The 20165-nt window shown below is 37.0% G+C and overlaps 1 protein-coding gene across 8 annotated transcripts in view; it reads left to right on the top strand.

The window, feature by feature from the left end:
- GABRB2 (gamma-aminobutyric acid type A receptor subunit beta2) overlaps nucleotides 1-20165 on the top strand; it is a 556114-nt gene that overhangs the window by 381824 nt on the left and 154125 nt on the right. The gene's annotated exons all lie outside the window — the stretch shown is intronic.

Raw genomic sequence — 20165 nt, 5'->3', positions numbered from 1 at the left:
AACCCTTATGTTCATATGAAAAAGAGCGCTGATTGGACAAATATATTTGAAAGCTTGTAATGATTCTGCTTTTGGACTACTGGTATCTGCTATGCAGCAGATCAAGTATTTGCGAGCCAGGGTCACAAACTCAGATATCCATTGGGGCTGGGCAGATTACTAAATGAAGAGAACCTGGAAAGGTGTCATAGGGAAGGATGGGCACTTAGAGAAACTGGAAAACGCACATCCTCCTTAAAGGCATTCAGACTCACATTTTCAAAGCCATGTGCTAACCAATTTGATAGTTTGGCCCCTACGAAGTATTATTCTAATATAACTTGTTCTATATATAACATGGTCCAGTTCTTCAGACAGATAAAGCAATCCCCAAATTTTTATTAAATATTTCATAATTAATGAGCACCAGTCTTATAAATGGTACCAGTTCAATAGCTACATATATCAAATATTACACTAATAATGCTTTAAACATAAAATAGTATTTTCCAGAATTGAGAAAATTAATTGGACATTCACCTTAGGAAATGACTAATCTTAGGTATTTATTTTCAAATGAATCTGAGGATGGACGTGTTACGTGTCTCATTCCTTTCCATCTCTTAAAAACCCCATTGTTAGAGAAAGAAGTATAAAGACTGTACAGAGAAAATCTGGAAACTGCTCTACATTGTTAAGTGGTTTGCCTGCATAGTTTTTGTAGGATACTTTACTAAGTGTTATGAGAGACACAAAACGTATACTTAACGCGTCCCCTGTTGTCATGGAAGCTACTGTTTGATGGAGCATTCCCAACATTACGTAAAAGGAAGGTATAAATATGAATTTGTTGTTCTAGACTTGACATAAATTATGTTACTTTTAATATAAAAAGACATCATACCATCCATGTGTCCAAAGCATTAATTGCAATATTTTTTGCAATATTATTTTTAATTGCTTCCTTTTTTCCTTTAATCTCATTAAAAATATTTCACCGTTTTCCTCTTGACCTCATTCAGAATCTTAAAATAGATTATAATAGCGATGGTAAGAACAGGTACCATATACTGAACACTGAGGATTTGCAAGTGATTGCTCTAAATGCTTCATGGACATGATTTTATGTGATTTCCCATCAACACTGCTATAAAACAGACATTTTTATCCACGTGTTACAGAAAAGGAAACTGAGAGAAGAATTAATAACATCCACAGGGTCGCAGAGCTAGAAATGCCAGGTCCAGATATGAATCCAAGACTGGTTCCAAATATTATCCCACCTCTTTTCCAAAAATGATAATTTTGTGTATTTCGAAGTCACAGTTGTAAATCCAGGAGAACTCTCCTGTTCTGTTAGAAATCTTGCTTATTTCTTCAACTCATTAATTTTCTTGAAATTTTTCAGTAACTCATTTCCTCACACTGTGAAAACTGACTTTAACTCACAATTCTTCTATCCTGTAGTGCATCATGAAAGCAATTAATCTCAATGACAATACCATATCTAACTCGTCCTTACTTATTTCTGCTTTACCATGGTCTGAAATTTTCACTGACCTATATTATGTGAATGGTAGAATAGTATATTAATAATTTAATTGGCTATTACTATTGCTGAGTTTTAACTTATGCTTCCCAGGGAAGTTGACTGGAAATGCTCATATCAGAACATCCGTTTCTAATTGTTAAATCGTTCTTTCCTGACTTTCTTAAATCAGTGTTTAAAACCAAGTTTCAAGACATTATCACTCTTCCTTGTATGTGATAGCATGTCATCAAGTTATACAATTCCATGTTATCCTCTAGAAACTCTATATGCTAGACATCGTTATTTTCATTTTAAAGGCAAGCAAACTGACCTCCTCAAGTGGCATAACTAGGAAATGGTGAACAGTGGTGTTTGCACCCAGGTCTGAATGGCTGCGTGACTCCCCAGGACATGTTCCTTCCTCTCTACTGAAACGAAGAAAAGAAAACCCACACTCACACTTGTTTTTTATTTTATTTTGACTTGTGTTCATCTGCTAAACTGTTTCCTTTGAGGTTGTAATGAAAAATAATCTAAAATGTGAAGACACCTATTAGTGAAATGAAGGTTGCACTGAAACCTCACAGCTGTCCTGGCTCTGGGCATGTGTTCACCCTGTTTCACACTAAGTGGAATAAAGCCTTAACCTCCAGTGAGTTCTAGTTTAATCTTGGATAAAGTTTCCATTGGTTCAGATCCCAGCACTGCCTGTAACTCACTCTCCGTGTCGATTATAGTGAATCACTCCATGCCTCAGAGACTTGCCTTCCTCATTTCTAAAATTGCATAATATCAAGGGCTGCCTACTATCAGCCCTCAGGACATACCCAATTCATACAAGTATTTTATTTGACTAACATGGTACTTTTAAAAATTAAGCACATTTCATTTTAATATTTATATTTCCTAGTTATCATTTAAAAAATCGAAAGGTTGGAAACACTGGGCCTTATTACCCACATGGCAACAAGTAACTGAAGCTGAGACATTGGTACCTTGTTCTGACAGAGTATGTTTTTTCCTTGTTCTGACAGAGTATGTTTTTTCCATTTGACCCTGATTCCCACCATTCCCTGTTGTCTTAGGTAGAGTCTACTCCTCATAGTACAGAGGCCATAAGCCTGACCCTCTGGGCATCTGAGTTTATGACTCATCAATCAGATTTAAGTAAATTATAATATTAGCACTTTGTTTCATATTATGTCATACTGTGCTCTGCGGTTTTCAATAGATAAAATATAAACTAGGTGACCTGGACTTAAAATCAACCACTGTTTGTCTTCATCAGCCTTTTACCAGGTGTAAATCTCAACAAATTTTCTTACCACTCAAGTTTCTGTAGCCATTTTACTCATATGTCCTTGGCTCTGGGCATGTGCTCACACTGCTGGGATGGAAAACCCTCCCTTACACTCTATCTAGCAAAATCTTGCCCATCCTTCATCACCTAGCCAATAGCTCATTTCCTCTGCAATGACTCCTTCAGCTTCCAATTATCTCCCTTATCAGAGATCTTATGACACAAATTATTCATACTTAACACATATGACTAATAATAATAAATATAAATAAAAATATAATTATTTTTATATTTAGAGCTAAAGTTTGTAAGAATGTTTAAGCCATGATAAACAATTTCTGTGCATTAAGTCCTTACATCCATTCTAAGTGGTAGTTGCTCATATTGTTGTTATGCTATTAATAGTATTGAGGCTTGGAACTTCCCTGGTGGTGCAGTGGTTAAGAATCCTCCTGCCAATGCAGGGGACACAGGTTCGAGCCCTGGTCTGGGAAGATCCCACATGCCGTGGAGCAGCTAAGCCTGTGTGCCATAACTACTGAGCCTGCACTCTAGAGCCTGCGAGCCACAACTATTGAAGCCCGCATGCCTAGAGCCCATTCTCCACAACAAGAGAAGCCACTGCAATGAGAAGGCCACGCACCACAATGAAGAGTAGCCCCTGCTCACCGCAACTAGAGAAAAGCCCATGCACAGCAGTGAAGACCCAATGCGGCCAAAAATAAATAAATTTATTAAAAAAAAATAGTATTGAGGCTCAAAGAGGCTCAAAGAGATTAAGGCCTTTGCTTTAGTTGCGATCCAGCATGACAAAGCTAATATCTTCCTACATCAGATTATCTTGTATCTGGGCTTTGATTTTAAGGTTCTTAGGGCCAAAGACTATATCTTAATAATTTTACTAAATATCTTCTACAGGGCTTAGTAAACACCATGCAGAATGTAAGCTCTCTGTGGATAAATTAATATTGGTCAACACCTTTAGTATCATTCAGGTATATTACAATTCAGAGGCTTAATACCTTTCTCTCACTCATTGACCAAATGATGATAAACTTGTAAATTTTAGGTTTTAAATGTATATATTATCCAACTCAAAATCCTGATACTCTCTTCAACTCCTTAATGGTAGCTTAAGAATTAGCAGACATTAGCTTGCTGCATTGTATTTCTCTCAGGAACAGTATGCATTTGGTAATTATTAATCTATTATTTTCCTGTGAGAAAAAGACAATCTAATATGCTTCAGGAAGGGGGGGTTGTAGGGAAGACAAGGAAGCTATTGAGAAAGCAAATATAAAGTCAGTTGGGTCACAGCGATACAGTGCATCTTAATCACTTAAAAAGTAATTGCTCTAGAAATAATTACTCATTAGTGACATTATGGTGTTACACCACCACAAATGCCTTAACTAATGTGAATGCTAAGCATGAAAATGATAGCCAACGTTTAATGTTGTATCCCAGTCCTCTGCGTCCTAAACAATTCTGTTAGTAATTACCTAACAGAAATACATCTTTACCTGGACCTGGTTGTCATTAAGTGTGTGTTGAAATACTTTAATGTTTATAGGTTGTATTACACCTCTTCAGTTATTTAATTACATTTAGCAACTCCTCAAGTTATTGTCTGTTTTATTAAGCTAAAATCCATTACAAGCCAAATTAGCAAAGGTGTGCCCAGGCTCTAAGGGATTTAGGCATTTGCTTTAGTTGCTGGAAATTAAAGATAGAGGCTGCTTTAGTGAACCAGAAAATACAGACTGTCACTGAGACCATCCTGATACCATGCTTAGGTCCCCCTCCATCATCCTGACAGACGAGCCTCTTCTTTACACACCATTTCCAGAAAGGGAAATCTACCATCCACCCCGGGGAGCCATTTCATGATTTGATAGCCTTCACTATCAGCCAAGTCATCTTTCTATTTAACCTAAATCCTCCATGTCCTTCATGTTAGAATTTATGACCATAGCTTCCTGTTTGGACCATGCGAACAGCAGATCATCTCTCCCTTGAGCCCTCCGTAAAAATAGAGGCTCTTATTACATCTATCAGTCTGTTCTCTTCTCCAGCTGGAACAGCAGAGCTCACTCAGCTATTTGTTAAACAATTAATTTTCAGGATTTAAATACTCAGTAACATTTTACTGAATTATGAAGCCATTTTTCCATACTTTTTTTCTAGAGAGAGAAACTAACAGACAGAGAGACCAAGGCGAGCTGGGGAAAGTATTGACAGCGTAGCCATTCTTTAATTTGGCTGTCCATCTTCTCATTCTTCCAACCCTGTTCCCATCTCTCAGGTTGGAGGAAATGAAATTATCCATATAAAAAGACTGCTACACACCTTTTCCTTATGATATCTTCTATTTTCAATTTTCATTTTTCATCCAGGAATTGGATGTGCTTGTCTTCATTTTTACCTTTTTGTGATGTGCTGTAATATTTTAGTGACCTATATTGTAAATTGTCTGTTATTTTCTTTTTTTTTTTTCTTGCGGTACGCGGGCCTCTCACTGTTGTGGCCTCTCCCATTGCGGAGCACAGGCTCCGGACGCGCAGGCTCAGCGGCCATGGCTCATGGGCCCAGCCGCTTCGCGGCATGTGGGATCTTCCCGGACCGGGGCACGAACCCACGTCCCCTGCATCGGCAGGTGGACTCTCAACCACTGCACCACCAGAGAAGCCCTGTCATTTTCAACATAAGTGTTTATGCTCTTTTTTTGTGAGGCTTTTCTGTTTCTTTGAATGTTTTCTTTAAAATGAGCCCCAGGTTTTTTTTTAAATGATTCACTTTATTCTGCTTCAATTCTTTATTTAGTCAGTTAAGCTTCCTATTCAGTGCATCGTCATTTGGGTACAAGGCAATTTGTTTTTTCTTTTCTTCTTGTTTTTTCAAACTACCCTGTATTACAGATGTGTTTTAGGGGTAACTTTTCAAATATATCGTTTCCATCTTAGCTTCTAAATTTTTTGTTTTAATTAGTCTTCACCTATAAGGGGCTCTGTGATCCACAGGCACCCCCTGCCCCCCACTTCAGAACTTCATCCTAAGTAGCTAAAAGCTTCTGAAGAAATGAGGTGATTTTTACAAGTCAGAAGGAAGTCATTGCTTTTTGGTGAGATGCTTAGGGTCATGCTTCCATAGAATTCTGAAGAAATAATTGTCCAGCATTCAAGAGGACCTTTTATTATAGCAGCTCCTCTTTATGTGTTGGCTCAGGGTCACACAGCAAGAGACAGAGTCAAGATGTGGGCCCAGGACCACTCATTGCCAAGGCCTCTGTTCTTGACCTCTGTGCCCCTGTGTATCCCACTCTTACAGAAGATCACCAAACACTATGCTGGCCATTTTTCTCTATTACAGTACCCTCCTGAAAGTCTGTTCTGATTTATAATTCTACTGGCAGTGTGTGTGAGAGGGTCTGTTTCCCTGCAGAATCTATAGCAGTGAATATTATAATGTCTTTAATTTTTTGCTGTTTAGATAGGTAATAATCCTCATGGCTTAATTTATATTTTTCTCATCTTTTTAATTTTGTATTATGCTTTTTATTTATTTTTAATTTTTTTCTTCCAGTTCCATTGAGATATAATTGACATAGAGCACTGTATAAGTTTTTAACACAAATGTGTGGTTTCTAATGATGTGAAACATTTTCCCACATATTTGCTGCCTGTTTTATGTAAAAGACTTAAATAGCGAAAATGCCATTGAGATGGAAATCTTTTGCCATTAGAGATCAGAGTGGCAGATAAGTCTGAGACAGCAGTGTTGGTGGCTTTTATTAGAGTAGGAAATACAAGCTGAGTTGCCAGTATGTGACAGGAGGCAGCTCTGAGTAATTTATGTTTTGTGTTTAAAAATTAACAGCAGCAGTAATTCAGGTTATCACAGTTGCAACCATGCACTGCAGGGAAAATACGTATGTGTGAGGGCATGTCGAGGCCTGGATCAACCTCAGAACATGTTTCCCACTGACCTTTTAATTCATTGAATCTTCTCCTCAGACATCAGATGCCAGCCACTCAAGGAAGGTGTGTGTGTGTGTAGTGATGGTAGAGGACAGAGGTGGTTTAAAAGTCATTTCAGTCTCATGTGAGTAACTCTGGTGGCAGTACTCCCATCAGAACTTCCGTATTGTTGGGCCAGCATCCTGCATCAGCATCTTCCTTTGTCCAGTCCTTCTTCTTCTCCCTTCCTTTCACAGGTGGTGATCCCTGGTGAGCATCCTTCAGTGTCTGCTTCGTAGAAACCCAACTTAATATAGACTCAGTCTACTAGGGAGACAGAGAATGATGAATAAGCCAGTGCATACACAGACTAAATTAAGATAGTGATAAGTATTACGAAGGAAATAAAGTGAGATGAGACAGTGACCAATGGTAGGGGACGACGGGCTGCTTTAGCTAAGGTGGAGGGAGAACGCTTTTCGGGTGGGCTACAGAGAACTGAGACTGGAATCATAGGAAGGAGGCAGTTCATTTAAGGTGGAAGGAAACTTCATCCTCTCATCCCTAAAATCCCAAGACAAAAGACCCAGAAATGGAATGCTTCGAATTTTTTTGACAGCCTAGCTAGAGAAACTTCAGATTTTAAATACATTTCTATAATATATTCTATCAGTCAGGGGCCCAACAGGAAACAGATGGCATAGTGAAAATGGAATAATTTGGGATGAATGTAATAAAAGGGCGATTTACAAAGAGAAGGAACAGCGCCCCCTCCCTCTCAGAGTTAGGATCAGCAGGTTGCCATCTGCTCCCTAGCATCCCAGACTTGGAAAAGAGGGAATGGTCAGGGGACCTGTATACAAGTTCCTCTGTATGGGGCCTGGGGTACACGTCCCCTGATCTCTCACTCTCCCCCTCTCCCAAACTCCTGGTCTGCTCCCTGTTGGCCAAATCCAACCTGAAGCCAGAGAACCGGGGTGGTAGTTTTTAAGTCGATGCAGTCTAGTCTGGTGATTAAGGGTGGAGGGTGGAGCTGCAGAGACAAAGGAAAACCTCCAGCATGTGGCGTTTACATTTTAAATTAATACTGGACTGGATGTGGAAGAAGTGACAGCAGACCCAGCTGAGGTTGTAACCTCCGTCAGTCACTGACCAGCTATAAATCAGTGTCTGTGAGCCACTTACTTTGTTAAAAAAAAGAAAATTAAAGGACTGGAATAAAGTCGATGAACTTATTCTGAAATGGTATGTCTCTGATGCATCATAAATCAAAATAAAATATTTTAAATATTGAATGCAGCAAAAAGTATCTGACATATCTAAACGTTTTAAATTGTGAAAACAAACCAAAAAAAAAATCCCTGTTGAAATAATTAGAGTCCTGGCAATATATCTTTCCAGTGGCTCTGGTATAATTAAATCTCTTACAGTGATCTGAAGCCAGATTTCAGTTGTTAGGGTGTGAGTCAAAAAGCAGAAAAAAAATTAGATTGCTTTTTCTCAGGGTCAGGCTCCCTTTAAGATATAACCTAGAAAGAAGAGAGGATATTCTCATTGTGCGCTAAGCATAGGATATGTGGATGAGACCACCAGGAATGTAATATGGGGAATCTTGGTGAACAAGGGACTGACTACAGATTGGTATGTCTGTATCTATTAATCTTTTGATTGATTAGGATTTATATGCTTACAAAATGGGATTATGTTAGATACTGCTGTTTGGATTCCATAGGCGTGTTACTCAAGGAAATGTCTTTCATTATAATCCCTGAGTTTGTAGTAGAAACCTGTGTCTCCTTTAATGAGCAGGGTATCTTTACAGAGAATAAGATTCCAGAAAAGCAAGGAGTCACAGAAAGCCAAACAGCTGCAGAAGAGTACAAATAGCTCTCATCTGAAAGGCACGATTTATCAAATGGGAGCATGATTGCTAGCAATCTTACTTTTTTTGGTGATTACAAAGTTGAGCATAGTAGCCCATGTGACTCTACATGAAGACTTGTAAAGAGTTTTTAAAAACAGTTATGCATGAGTATTGGAGATTTTCATTTAAGCAGAAGGCTTCTGTGGAGGTAAATCAAGAGCATACGCTGGAAGAAAAATGCTGAGGGAGCCTTCGATCAGGAGAGAACATTAAGTGGGACTCCTAGGGGAAAGGCCTGTTTGTGCCTGTCTGGGGTGGGCTAATCTACATAATTGACTAAAACAGAATGAACAGCTGTGAAATACAGCATTTGAGTGTGTGGGTAAAACAAAATTACAAAATATACAGGGTCACTGAACATGTAATGTATTTTCATAGCATTATAGAATTTCCAAGCTCATTTGGGATATAAGAAATTGGCCAGTCCTCCAGAGAAGCTAAATGACTTCATCAAGGTCAACTAGCTAGTTAGTGATAGCCTGGTAGTTAAGTACCTGGGCTCTGGAGACAACCATCCTCGATTTCAATCTCAAGTCCATCACACCATCTGTGACTTTTAGAGAAAATCACTCTACCAACCTGTGCCTCAGTTTTCTTTTTCAAATTTTTTTCTTGAATTTTATTTTATTTATTTTTTTATGGCAGGATATTACTAGTTATCTATTTTATACATATTAGTGTATACATGTCAATCCCAGTCTCCCGATTCATCCCACCACCAGCCCCCACGTCTGCTTTCCCCCTTTGGTGTCCATATATTTATTCTCTACATCTGTGTCTCTATTTCTGCCCTGCAAACCGGTTCATCTGTACGATTTTTCTAGATTCCACATATAGGCGTTAATATAGGATATTTTTCTCTTTCTGACTTACTTCACTCTGTATGACAGACACTATGGTCCATCCACCTCACTACAAATAATTCAATTTCATTTCTTTTTATGGCTGAGTAATATTCCATTGTGTGTATGTGCCACATCTGCTTTATCCATTCATCTGTCGAAGGACACTTAGGTTGCTTCCATGTCCTGGCTATTGTAAATACAGCTGCAGTGAACATTGTGGTACATGACTCTTTTTGAATTATGGTTTTCTCAGGGTATATGCCCAGCAGTGGGATTGCTGGGTCATATGGTAGTTCTATTTTTAGTTTTTTCAGGAACCTCCGTACTGTTCTCCATAGTGGCTGTATCAATTTACATTCCTGTCAACAGTGCAAGAGGGTTGCCTTTTCTCCACACCCTCTCCAGCATTTATTTATTTATTTTAAAAAGTTTATATTTTTTTTCTTATTAGTCATCCATTTAATACACATCAGTGGATACATGTCAATCGCAATCACTCAATTCATCACACGACCACCCCCACCCCCCGCTGCTTTCCCCCCTTGGTGTCCATACATTTGTTCTCTGCATCTGTGTCTCAATTTCTGCTCTGCAAACTGGTTCATCTGTACCATTTTCTAGGTTCCATATATATGCATTAATATACGATATTTGTTTTCCTCTTTCTGACTTACTTCATTTTGTATGACAGTCTCTAGATGCATCCATGTCTCTACAAATGACCCAGTTTCGTTCCTTTTTATGGCTGAGTAATATTCCATTGTATATATGTACCACATCTTCTTTATCCATTTGTCTGTGGATGGGCATCTAGGTTGCTTCCATGACCTGGCTATTGTAAATAGTGCTGCAAAGAACATTGGGGTGCATGTATCTTTTAAATTACGGTTTTCTCTGGTATATGCCCAGTAGTGGGATTGCTGGGTCATATGATAATTCTGTTTTTAGTTCTTTAAGGAACCTCCATACTGCTCTCCACAGTGGCTGTATCAATTTACATTCCCACCAACAGTGCAAGAGGGTTCCCTTTTCTCCACACCCTCTCCAGCATTTGTTGTTTGTAGATTTTCTGATGATGGCCATTCTGACTGGTGTGAGGTGATACCTCATTGTAGTTTTGATTTGCATTTCTCTAATGATTAGTGATTTTGAGCATCCTTTCACGTGTTTGTTGGCAATCTGTATATCTTCTTTGGAGAAATGTCTATTTAGGTCTTCTGCCCATTTTTGGATTGAGTTGTTTGTGTTTTTGATATTGAGCTCCATGAGCTGCTTGTAAATTTTAGAGATTAATCCTTTGATGATTCATTTGCAAATATTTTCTCCCATACTGAGGGGTGTCTTTTCATCTTGTTTATGGTTTTCTTTGCTGTGCAAAAGCTTTTAAGTTTCATTAGGTCCCAATTGTTTATCTTTGTTTTTATTTCCATTGCTCTGGGAGGTGGATCAAAAAACACCTTGCTGTGATTTATCTCAAACAGTGCTCTTCCTATGTTTTCCTCTAAGAGTTTTATAGTGCCCAGTCTTACATTTAGGTCTTTAATCCATTTTGAGTTTATTTTTGTGTATGGTGTTAGGGAGTGTTCTAATATCATTCTTTTACATGTAGCTGTCCAGTTTTCCCAGCACCACTTATTGAGAGACTGTCTTTTCTCCATTGTATATCTTTGCCTCCTTTCTCATAGATTAGTTGACCATAGGTGTGTGAGTTTATCTCTGGGCTTTCTATCCTGTTCCATTGATCCATATTTCTGTTTTTGTGCCAGTACCATATTATCTTGATTACTGTAGCTTTGTAGTATAGTCTGAAGTCAGGGAATCTGATTCCTCCAGCTCCATTTTTTTTCCCTCAATACTGCTTTGGCTCTTCCGGGTCTTTTGTGTCTCCATACAAATATTAAGACTTTTTGTTCTAGATCTGTAAAAAATGCCATTGGTAGTTTGATAGGTATTGCATTGAATCTGTAGCTTGCTTTGGGTAGTATAGTCATTTTCACAATATTGATTCTTCCAATCCAAGAACATGGTATATCTCTCCATTTGTTGGTATCATCTTTCATTTCTTTCATCAGTGTCTTATAGTTTTCTGCATAAAGGTCTTTTGTCTCCCTAGGTAGGTTTATTCCTAGGTATTTTATTCTTTTTGTTGCAGTGGTAAATGGGAGTGTTTCCTTAAATTCTCTTTCAGATTTTTCATCATTACTGTATAGGAATGCAGGAGATTTCTGTGCATTAATTTTGTATCCAGCAACTTTACCAAATTCATTGATTAGCTCTAGTAGTTTTTTGGTGGCATCTTTAGGATTTGCTATGTATGATATCATGTCATTTGCAAACAGTGACAGTTTTACTTCTTCTTTTCCAATTTGTGTTCCTTTTATTTATTTTTTTCTTCTCTGATTGCCACGGCTAGGACTTCCAGAGCTATGTTGAATAATAGTGGTGAGAGTGGACGTCCTTGTCTTGTTCCTGATCTTAGAGGAAATGCTTTCAGTTTTTCACCGTTGAGAATGATGTTTGCTCTGTGTTTGTCATATATGGCCTTTATAATGTTGAAGTAGGTTCCCTCTGTGCCCACTTTCTGGAGAGTTTTTATCATAAATGAGTGTTGAATTTTGTCAAAAGTTTTCTCTGGCTCTATTGAGATGATCATATGGTTTTTATTCTTCAGTTTGTTAATATGATGTATCACATTGATTGATTTGCGTATACTGAAGAATCCTTGCATCTCTGGGATAAATCCCACTTGATCATGGTGTATGATCCTTTTAATGTATTGTTGGATTCTGTTTGCTAGCATTTTGTTGAGGATTTTTCAGTCTATTTTCATCAGTGATATTGGTCTCTAATTTTCTTTTTTTGAAGTATCTCTGTCTGGTTTTGGTATCAGGGTGATGGTGGCCTCATAGAATGAGTTTGCGAGTGTTCCTTCCTTTGCAATTTTTTGGAAGAGTTTGAGAAGGATGGGTGTTAGCTCTTCTCTAAATGTTTGATAGAATTCACCTGTGAAGCCATCTGGTCCTGGACTTTTGTTTGTTGGAAGATTTTTAATCACAGTTCCAATTTCATTACTTGTGATTGGTCTGTTCATATTTTCTGTTTCTTCCTGGTTCAGTCTTGGAAGGTTATACCTTTCTAAGAATTTGTCCGTTTCTTCCAGGTTGTTCATTTTATTGGCATAGAGTTGCTTGTAGTAGTCTCTTAGGATGCTTTGTATTTTTGCAGTGTCTGTTGTAACTTCTCCTTTTTCATTCCTAATTTTATTGATTTGAGTCCTCTCCCTCTTTTTCTTGTGTCTGGCTAATGGTTTATCAATTTTGTTTATCTTCTCAGAGAACCAGCTTTTAGTTTTATTGATCTTTGCTATTGTTTTCTTTGTTTCTATTTCATTTATTTCTGTTCTGATCTTTATGATTTCTTTCCTTCTACTAAATTTAGGTTTTGTTTGTTCTTCTTTCTCTAGTTTCTTTAGGTTAGATTGTTTATTTGAGATTTTCGTTGTTTGTTAAGGTAGGATTGTATTGCTATAAACTTCCCTCTTAAAACTGCTTTTTGCTGTATCCCATAGGTTTTGCGTCGTTGTGTTTTCATTGTCATTTGTCTCTAGGTATTTTTTGATTTCCTCTCATTTCTTCATTGATCTCTTGGTTATTTAGTAACGTATTGTTTAGCCTCCATGTATTTGTGTTTTTTACGTTTTTTTTCCCCTCTAATTCATTTCTAATCTCATAGCGTTGTGGTCAGAAAAGATGCTTGATACGATTTCAATTTTCTTAAATTTAGTGAGGCTTGATTTGGACCCAAGATGTGATCTATCCTGGAGAACGTTCCGTGCGCACTTGAGAAGAAAGTGTAATCTGCTGTTATTGGATAGAATGTCCTATAAATATCAATTAAATCTATCTTGTCTATTGTGTCATTTAAAGCTTCTGTTTCCTTATTTACTTTCATTTTGGATGATCTGTCCATTGGTGTAAATGAGGTGTTAAAGTCCCCCACTATTATTCTGTTACTGTCGATTTCCTCTTTTAGAGCTGTTAGCAGTTGCCTTATGTATTGAGGTGCTCCTATGTTGGGTGCGTATATATTTATAATTGTTATATCTTCTTCTTGGATTGATCCTTTGATCATTATGTAGTGTCCTTCCTTGTCTCTTGTAACATTCTTTATTTTAAAGTCTATTTTATCTGATATGAGTATGGCTACTCCAGCTTTCTTTTGATTTCCATTTGCATGGAATATCTTTTTCCATCCCCTCACTTTCAGTCTGTATGTGTCCCTAGGTCTGAAGTGGGTCTCTTGTAGACAGCATATATATGGGTCTTATTTTTGTATCCAGTCAGCAAGCCTGTGTCTTTTGGTTGGAGCATTTAATCCTTTGACATTTAAGGTAATTATCGATATGTATATTTCCATTACTGTTTTCTTAATAGTTTTGGGTTTGTTTTTGTAGGTCCTTTTCTTGTCTTGCGTTTCCCACTTAGAGAAGTTCCTTTAGCATTTGTTGTAGAGCTGGTTTGATGGTGCTGAGTTCTCTTAGCTTTTGCTTGTCTGTAAAGCTTTTGATTTCTCATCGAATCTGAATGAGATCTGTGCTTGGTAGAGTAATCTAGGTTGTAGGTTCCTCCCTTTCATCACATTAAGTATATCATGCCACTCCCTTCTGACTTGTAGATTTTCTGCTGAGAAATTAGCTGTTAACCTTGTGGGAGTTCCCTTGTATGTTATTTGTCATTTTTCCCTTTCTGCTTTCAATAATTTTTCTTTGTTTTAATTGTTGTCAATTTGATTACTATGTGTCTTGGCATATTTCTCCTTGGGTTTATCCTGCCTGGAACTCTCAGTTCTTCCTGGACTTGGGTGGCTATTTCCTTTCCCATGTTAGGGAAGTTTTTCACTATAATGTCTTCAAATATTTTTCTGGGTCCTTTCTCTCTCTCTTCTCCTTCTGGGACCTGTATAATGTGAATGTTGGTGTGTTTAATGTTGTCCCAATGCTCTCTTAGGCTGTCTTCATTTCTTTTCATTCTTTTTTCTTTATTCTTTATTCACTGCTCCGTGGCAGTGAATTCCACCATTCTGTCTTCCCAGTCACTTATCCATTCTTCTGCCTCAGTTTTTCTGCTATTGATTCCTTCTAGTGTGGTTTTCATTTCAGTTATTGTACTGTTCATTTCTGTTTGCTTGTTCTTTAATTCTTCTAGGTCTTTGTTAAACATTTCTTTCATCTTCTTGATCTTTGTCTCCATTCTTTTTCTGAGGTCCTGGATCATCTTCACTATCATTATTCTGACTCTTTTTCTAGAAGATTGCCTATCTCCACTTCTTTAGGTGTCTTTATGGGGTTTTATCTTGTTCCTTCATGTCGTGCATAGTCCTCTGCCTTTTCCTTTTGTCTATCTTTCTGTGAATGTGGTTTTCATTCCACAGGCTGCAGGATTGTAGTTCTTCTCACTTATTCTGTCTGCCCTCTCTCAATTTTCCTATCTGTAAAATGGGAATAGTAATAGGATGCTCCACATGTTAAATGAGATGATACATTTCAGTAACACTAGATCATGTCTGGAATATAGTAGGTGGTCAATTAATTTGAGGTGTATTTACTATTATTGAGCATGCCAAGCTGAAGTCACCTAAACCCTACAGTAGATTTTCTATCTACTCTACAAAAAGCAAGAGCATATCACAAGAGCAGATATATGTGAGAAATTAGTTTCCCAGCTAAAATAGTTTTAAGATACAAAATAATGTCAAGTCTTCTTGGAGATATTAAAACAAAAAATTTTAAGTACCTTTGTGGGAAATGACTCAGATGAGCTCTTTAGAACTTTTTGAAATTTCAGTTCATCCTCTAATGCTTAAATTCAGTAATTGGAATTTCCCCCCAGAGCTGAAGTCTTTAATGTTTGTTTTACAGTTCACAAAATATGTATCAATGTATTTTTTGATAACTGACCTTTTTTAACATCCTAATTTTTCTCTATTAATCCTGCATACTAATACCAGGGGGTTCCTTTATTCCTTGTAATTAGAATAAGTTGTGCTTTTAGGTAAATGTACATTTTGAACAAAGGAAAAGCGTGTGGTGAATTAGAACAATATGTTTTGAATATAGTTGAGGATAAGGCAGCTGACTTTCTTAAAAAATATGCAAGGATGCTGAAAACAAGTTTTTTTGTGTGGAATAGCTAGATGGTTGTCTAGATAAAGAAATCAAACAAAGTAAAAGTCCAGAGTCACTTTTCAATAATCTCTGGATGAAATGCTAACAAGTTTTCACATTTTAAAGCACATGTTTAACCATGTATTCTAGCTCCTGAAGTCCCTCTTGAAGAATCTGCTGAAAGACCCCAAGTGTGTCACGTTGATGATTCTGAGTTATTTCCTATTGGCTGAGTGGCAGAGGCATTTATTATTACTTAATAACTGTCTTTGTTCATATTCAAACTTGGAATGATATAGTAGTATCAGTAAATCTCAGGTAATGACACCATAAATATCTATTATGGCTTTAATATGAAATGCTGGCATAATTGTTGTATTTCTTGATTTTATGCATGACTTTAGTGACTCTTATTTTACATATTTAGTTTCCTTGCACTATGTCAGTATTTTATGACATAAATCATTTTTGATGACAGTGTCCAATGGCTGAGGAATAAAAATTTACCTAAAAATCTCTTAGCCCAGTCGGAATAATCAGTATTCCCCAAAGGTGGCTCTCTTCAAGCCATAGTATTCAGCCCCAAAGAAGACACATTTCCACTTTTAGCTATAGAAGATTTGCTACAGGTAAATGAGGTAAATTTTGTAGGTATCCTTGACTGTTTCCTTTGACTGAAAACAGAACTGTCTTCATATATTTCACAATGGTCTTGAAACTTAATCAGGCCTAATGAGTTACTAGCTTCACTTCAAAGACTCCTAGTAGTGATGTTGAGTAATTTAAGGCCCATTAAGGATCTTTATCAGGATTCAGAAAGGCATGTTCATGAAAACCCTTTAAGTATATTTGTTTTATTGGCTTATTCTTAGAGAAACCACCCTGTTAAAAATCTGAAAGTCCCCGAGAATAGATTTTGATGTTGATTGTTGAGCTTTTCTGAGTAAGATTCACTTCAGGGTAGCTTCTTCTGTAAGGATGATTTTGACTTTTAAATTTGCTTGAGAATTTTTTATATAAATTAAATCAGACACTTAATCTAGAGAATTACTTCAAAATCCTCAATTTGGGAATACTTATGACCATGGCTGTCTTTGTTTGTTTTATGTTGTTGTTATTATTATTATTTTTATTTTAATCTTGGGTTATTGACATATGTCAACACCTGGCAAGATTTTTGAGGTAGAAATAAGGAAAAAATTGTTCCTGCTCTCACAAAGCACCTAGAAAATATGCAGATTGGTTACACGTCAGTACTTTGTCCTAAAAGTTGTTAGTAAGAATTTCGTATACACATATGGCATGATGACTCTTTTGAGTATTTATATATCATATTTTATAGCTCTGCTTTGCTTATAAAATAAGTTTGTGGGTATTCTACATTTCTTCATGTATACAAACATATACATATGCACACTACCAAGTAACGACTGGCTAAATGAGTTATCACTGTATTTACTCATTAGCAGTGAGTAATAACAAAAGATGCAGAATATTTAATGTTACAGATTTTTTCCTACTTTTATTATCTCACAGCAAAGCAGGATTGCAAGTTTTTAGTTCAGGGTTTCAGGAGCAACCTAGTATTGGCGCGTGTAAGTGACTTATCTCAGGTCACTCATCCTGGTTTGTATGATCAGGATTCCAAATGGATTATTTTGGCTACAGTTTCTGTTTTAATCCAACAGGAGATACAAATGCTTATAAACATCAACTAGAAAACATTTATATATATTTTTTAGTTTTACAGAGTATACTATAGCATTAAAAACAGTAAAACATTGGTGTGAATATGAATGTTGTTGATGTGAGAAAAACACTTTCATAATACTTCATTTTTAAAACATGAGTAGAAACTCAGTTGCTTCTACAATAGAATTAGTCAATTTATTTTTCTTGCTCACAGCACTAGTGTTCACAGATGTTAGTTGCCATGAATATGCATCAGCAGAAAGTGTAAACTACAACCTGTTGTAGCAATTGCAAATTTCACCTCACTTACACAGTCAGTCATCTATTTATGGCTCTCCTTTTTTATGGTATGTATGCTCTTGTATCTTTCATGTCTTTTGTGTTCTTTCTGTCAAATGAAGTTGATTTTCTCTAGTGTCTCAAGATGGAGATTGTCTGCTATTTTTCATAAATAGCATGAGAATTTGGTATGCCCACTATGCACCTAATTATATTTCCTTTGAATATTTCTCTTCTATACAGTTCAATTTCCTGTATGTTAGTGGTAATTCAGGTTGGATCTACACTTTGGAAAAAGTCAGTGGACCAGTGAAAAATTTAGCCAAGTATCACATAGCCAAAATAAATTCTTTTTTTAACCCTGAGTAAATGTGAATGTTAATTTTTATATAATTTTTAGAATTTATAAAATATAGGTATTTGATCAGTCCCACTGAAAGGAAAAACAATCAGTTCGATACTAAGATAAACTCTGGTACTAGTTATGTAATGCTAATTAAGTGGATTAAAATTTACTTACTGTGAAAAATATAAAAAGAATCCCTAAAACCCAAGACACATTGTAAGTTTAAAAAAAGAGAAATGATGCAATAAAATAATCCTCCAAATAAAAGATTTAGGTACAGCAAAACCAGCTGCTTGACTCTGTATAATTCATGTATTTATCCTTTCAACAGATACTTTTTGATTCACTTACACAGAAAAAAGTCTGTGTCTTTCAACAGCTTAAATTTTACTGGGAAAAATAGTTCTTACAAGAAAAGAAATAAGCAAGATAATTTCAGATTGTAGTAATTCCTTGAAGGAAATAAACAGCTAAGATGGAGCATTAGTTAAGGCGGCCACTTTGGGGGGGCTGCTCAGGAAAGCCCTTTCAGAGGAGTTGATTTTCCAGCTAAAGGATTGGAAAAAATGCTCTGTGAGTATCGGGGGGGACACACGTTCTAGGCAGAGAGAACACATGTTAAGGCTGGAAATAGTGAGTGAGGACTTGGTATGAGAAAATACTGGGAGAGAAGGGTGAGATTACTCAGGGCACAATAGGCCATAGCCGAGACTGGAGTTTTTGGAAGAGCCACTGAAAATTTTAAAGAGGAGGGATGAAATCTGATCTATGGTTTTAAAACATCTGACTGTTGTATGAATTATAGTTAGTAGGGAGGCACATGGAGAGGCTAGGAGACCAAGATACTATAATAACATGGAAGTGAGGCAGTGGGACCCTAGACGCTGAGGAAGGCAGTGGAGGTGGAAAGGAGTTGAGGCAGGGTAGCCATCTCCTGGTGAAGGAGAGCAAGGAGCCCAGGATGAACATCACCCCTAGGATGCTCACTTATCTCTAAAGAGGAAAACAAAAATGAACAGAGCACAAACCCGAATGAAGAAGTCATCAAACTAAAGAGGCATGAACTACTTACATGAAGTCATTTAGGTATTTCCATCCTACAGCTGAGGAGTAGGACTCTCACACCTAACTAAGGAATTTCAGAGATTCAGTCTACCTGCACTACTTGTCTAAGCTCTGCCCAAGACCTTCTAATGAAAAAGGCCTAGCTATGGATTGTTTCTCCCAAGCTGGATCTGCATCTTATTTCTCTGTTTCCAACACACAGTATATAGTACCTCTAGGAGCAGAGTAAGCAAAGTTGGTCAAATTTAACATCAGTTTGTCCTCTTAGTTTTTTTCAGCAGATGTGAAGGGCCTATTACATAAATTATTCTATTAGTTCATACAGAAACTCTGTTAGGCTGTTATTACTGTTGTTGTGAAGAATGCCCCCTTTTTACAGACAAAGAAACTAAGGTTGGTTAGGAGATATTAACCATCTGGATGTGTATCACAGTTAGTGAGGCAGAATTAGAATCCAAACCTATGTCTGTTGTGGTTTAAAACTTCTGCTTTTCCATAACATTGTGCTGCCTTATTGATCAGAAACCAAATTGATAAATCATTTAGGGCTGTATGCTTTTTGGCTCTTTCTAGCAGGTCTTCAATTAGTGAAAAGTGAGATTAGTGAAAAATGGTGACAGAGAAATATAAAGACATTAAAGAGACATATTCATTTCTTCCTGATAAATTAATAAAGGTACAGTGTGTCCTAAATAAATAACTCTGCCAACCAACAGGAGGAAGCTCTCCAACAGGCCTTGAGAATATCAGATTACTCAGGACAGAGCAAATCAGGTGACAGATGACAGGCATATTGTATGTTATACTAATACACTTGCAAAGCACCACACTATGTATAGAAAGGTCAAAAATGATGGACCAAAGCCAAGATTGTTGGAAGGTTTGATTTTAGGGTCTTGAGAAGGAGAGGAGAAAACAAATGTGAGTACAAGAGTAATATCCATGTTGGTTTTCTCAATCACCTTTGATGCTTGTAAGCTAGAGTCCTGGGACGGCCCCCTCCCACCCCCAAGACCTTCTGGAGAATGGGAACTGCCTGTTTAACAAACGTTCCCAGGTGATTTGGGTACTAAGTAGGTAATGGA

This window comes from Stenella coeruleoalba (genome assembly GCF_951394435.1).
Source record: "Stenella coeruleoalba genome assembly, chromosome: 3".
NCBI classification, from domain to species: domain Eukaryota; kingdom Metazoa; phylum Chordata; class Mammalia; order Artiodactyla; family Delphinidae; genus Stenella; species Stenella coeruleoalba.
Note: the sequence above shows the minus strand (reverse complement) of the source record. Positions and strands in the feature narration are given on the sequence as shown.